The 4,452-nt window shown below is 47.6% G+C and overlaps 1 non-coding gene across 1 annotated transcript; it reads right to left on the bottom strand.

Annotated features, from left to right (window-relative positions):
- Positions 1–4,162: 4,162 nt before the first annotated feature.
- On the bottom strand, positions 4,163–4,236 carry Trnat-ugu. The gene has a single exon. It is a non-coding gene; the product is annotated as a tRNA-Thr (tRNA).
- Between the last annotated feature and the right edge of the window lie 216 nt (positions 4,237–4,452).

Below are 4,452 nucleotides of genomic sequence, written 5' to 3'. Positions count from 1 at the left end.
TTCCGATGAATCCAGGTTCTGTTTACAGCATCATGATGGTCGCATCCGTGTTTGGCGACATCTTGGTGAACGCACATTGGAAGAGTGTATTCGTCATCGCCATACTGGCGTGCCACCCGGCGTGATGGTATGGGGTGCCACTGGTTACACGTCTCGGTCACCTCTTGCTCGGATTGACGGCAGTCTGAACAGTGGACGTTACATTTCAGATGTGTTACGACCCGTGGCTCTACCCTTCATTCGATCCCTGCGAAACCCTACATTTCAGCAGGATAATGCACGACCACATGTTGCAGGTCCTGAACGGGCCTTTCTGGATACAGAAAATGTTCGACTGCTGCCCTGGCCAGCACATTCTCCAGATCTCTCACCAATTGAAAACGTCTCGTCAATGGTGGCTGAGCAACTGGCTCGTCACAATATGCCAGTCACTACTCTTGATGAACTGTGGTTTCGTGTTGAAGCTGCATGGGCAGCTGTACCTGTACACGACATCCGAGCTCTGTTTGACTCAATGCCCAGGCGTATCAAGGCCGATATTACGGCCAGAGGTGGTTTTTTCTGGGTACTGATTTCTCAGGCTCTATGCACCCAAATTGTGTGGAAATGTAATCACTTGTCAGTTCTGGTACAATATATTTGTCCAACGAATTCCCGTTTATCATCTGCGTATCTTCTTGGTGTAGCAATTTTAATGGCCAGTAGTGTAGTAAGTTCATGGACGAAATTTCTCCGGGTTTGGTGCTTCGAGACGTTAATTCACTGACCACTCCGAAACAAAACAATGGAGACGTCGAGCGGCTGTGTCCTCCCTCCCCAGAGTCAATTAGCGAAGCCGTGCCAGGCGCCCCGCCATCCTACCTGTCTGGGAGACAGATGAGGTCCATTCAATGCAGCGGCCTACCAGAGGCGGACGCCATTCCGCACCCAGGCGGCGGTGGCCTTCGCAGCGAGCGGACTCAGGAATCCCGCGTCGCTTAGCACCCGCACCACGCCGGCAAGCGAAAACATCTCTTAGGGACGAGCAGTTCCCTGTGCTGATGTGCGAGCCAATTAGATCATTGTCTGCATAAATCTGCGTTGCATTACTGCGCACGAACGAGCTCGCTTCGGACTTGTGGGAGAACAATGTTGGCTGTGATTACGTAAGCTTTCCCGGCGTAATAAGTCTTGAATCTTCGGGTTTGCTGCCGGATCCTAAAATCAACTTGACTCGATATTTCGGCGATCCAACTGGTCGCCATCTTCAGGAAATGCTGCTTCTGCTGATGAGTCCCGCTGAGAACTGACTCCAGGCTGTAAATCGACGTCCTATATAGGCCACCGTTCAGTACACGGCGCATGCGCCGCCCATCACGGTTGCTGCCCCCCAAGAAAGGGAGGTGGCGCCGCCCTTAGTGGAACACTGCTGGCAACGATACATCGCACTCAGGGCCGCACCGAACAACGTGCAATTTTGATGCGAGATAATACAGGATTCCACGTCTTGCTAAGAGGAAACCCATTGTCTCTGTCGATTAAATTATCAGCCATCCTAATTTCAATCGCCTCTTTATAGACACTGTTCCAAAAACCGGAAATATTGGCAACTACCACAGTTTCATCAAATTTCATACTGTGTCCCTCATTTAAGCAGTGTTCTACTACTGCCGATTTTTCCGGCTGTTGTAACCTCGTATGATGGCGATGTTCCACACACCTGTCATACACTGTGCGAATCGAAGCACAGCATTTCCTGAAGATGGTGACCAGTTGGATCACCGAAATATCGAGTCAAGTTAATTTTAGGATCCGGCAGCAAACCCGAAGACACTTTCAACAATGTTGACCGATATCCATCTGTGCTGCAGTGTAGACTGCGATTTAAATGTGTATTCTGAAGCGCATGCTAAAATCCATATTCAACTATAAAGTAAGGTTTCTTTCCTCTCCAGACACGGAGAGAGCAGTGACAATGATGATTCCTTAAGCACGGTGGGCAAAATACGAGGGCTATTCGGAATGCAAGTTCCGATCAGGCGGGAAATAGAAACCACAGTGAAAAAACGATGAAGCTTTGCACAGATATGTCGGTCAGTATCGTTAATATCACCGTCGATCGCGTCACGTCCTCTTTTCAGTTCTGAGCGCAAAGTGAGCACGTAAAGATGACTGCAGAATAGTGTCTCCCGCCAAGTATAAGGGCATGGTGAGAGATTTCGCCTGATGTCATTCAGCCCACATAACGTAATTGTCATGCGTCTCCTCCTTCGCGACAATTCTTGTTCGCAATTTGCAGCGTCTTCGATGGGGAATGTTTGGACATCCACAATACAGTCCGCAATTGGGTCCCCCAGAGTTTCGTATCCGTTCACATGAACCGCTGGCTATGACGACAGCGTTCCGGCACAGACAACGAACTGCAGAGCCAGTGTAGCGAAGTGGCGGAACGCACAGGCGTATGACGAAGGTATCGGGAAGCTGGTGCAACTCTGCGAAAAATGTCTAAGTCTAAACAGCGACTATGTAGAGAAGTAGCTGGAAGGTGTAGCTAATTCTTTCAAATAAAACATTTTTGATTTTTACTGTGGTTTCCATTTCGCGACCGATCGGACCTTACTTTCCGAATAGCCCTCGTATTCATATAATACACTGGAGCACCGAAGAAACTGGTATGGGCATGATGGGCATGCGTATTCAAATACAGAGATATGTAAACAGACACAATACGGCGCTGCGATCGGCAACGCCTATATAAGACTAAAGTGTCTGACGCAATTGTTAGATCAGTTACTGCTGTTACAATTGAAAGGTGCCCTTTGAAAAATTATGAAAGACTGTGCTGGTAAACTTCTACGTTATTTCATTTTCAAACAGCTAAGCAAAACCAAACGTACTCAAACAGTTTTGCGTTACTTATTCTGATCATCACTAAACTGACACACAATATTTTTAGCGCAACGCAATCTGACTTTCAATAATCCCTACAAAAGAATGGCCCTGACTAACAAAAACCTATACCTTTCATGAATCACTTACCTCACAAACATCTTCGTTACTCGAAATACTGCAATACAGCGAGCGCCACTACTGCCAGCTAAATGAAAGATTCTAACTACTGAAGTCACTAACTACTGATAGGCATAGTTAGCAAATGAAAGATTTTGATAGAGAACAAACAATGTATTTACCTTAATAGTGTTCATAACTCATCATATATATATTATGACATCCATCTTTACAAATTTCCTTTTTCTGGCGGACACACGTCCAGATCCTGCTCTCATTGTAACCTCTCAAAACTCTGGCTTCTCTCTCTCCACATCGACCACTGCTGGCGGCTCACCTCCAACTTCCCAACGCTACTCACTGTTAACATCCAACTACCCAACACTACAAAGGCGAATATTCCAACAATGAGTCCAACCAGCCACGGACTGCACGCAGCACAGTCAGTGATTTTCATACAGAGCGCTACATGGTGTTACCAACATAAAAACCTAAACAGCCTACTTACACAATGGCAGATTTATGAAGATTTAAGTGAGTTTGAACGTGGTGTTATAGTCGGCGCACGAGTGATAGGACACAGCATCTTCGAGGTATCGATGAAATGGGGATTTTCCCTTACGACCATTTCACGGGTATACCGAGAATATCGGATCCGAAGGCCCACTCGTGTAACCTTGATGACTGCACGACACAAAGCTTTACGCTTCGCCAGGGCCCGTCAATACCGACACTGGACAGTTGATGACTTGAAATATGTTGCCTGATCGGACGAGTCTCGTTTGAAATTGTATCGAGCGCGTGGACCTATACGGCTATGGAGGCAATCTCTGGAATCCATGGACCCTGCTTGTCAGCAGGGGACTGCCCAAATTTGTGGAGGGTCTGTAATGGTGTGGGGCGTGTGCAGTTGGAGTGACATGGGGCACTTGATACGTCTAGATACGACTCTGACAGGTGGCACGTACGTAAGCATCCTGTCCACCTCCAACCGTTCATGACCATTGTGCATTCCGTCGGACTTGGGCAATTCCAGCAGGACAATACGACACCCCACACGTCCATAATTGCTACAGAGTGGCTCCAGGAACACTCTTCTGAAATTACAATGAAATGAATACCCCTAGCTGCATACAGGCGTTGATATAAGTCAACGGAGACAGTTGAAAATGTGTGCCCCGACCGGGACTCGAACCCAGGATCTCCTGCTCACATGGCAGACGCTCTATCCATCTGAGCCACCGAGGACACAGAGGATAGTTCAACTGCAGGGACTTGTCGCTAGCACCCCTCCCGTGAGACCCACATTTTCAACTTATTTCCCGCACTATCTGCACAGGGTCCCTGCCCATAATACTCATTACTCGCGGCTTTTTGGCGATTCCCGTAAAAGTTCGGGGACTCTTTCTGCATCCGCACAGAAGAAGATGGTCAAATGGCCGGTTAGCCATATATATATATATA

The sequence above is a fragment of the Schistocerca piceifrons genome, chromosome 2 (assembly GCF_021461385.2).
Source record: "Schistocerca piceifrons isolate TAMUIC-IGC-003096 chromosome 2, iqSchPice1.1, whole genome shotgun sequence".
NCBI lineage: Eukaryota > Metazoa > Arthropoda > Insecta > Orthoptera > Acrididae > Schistocerca > Schistocerca piceifrons.
This window is presented reverse-complemented; position numbering and strand designations above follow the sequence as displayed.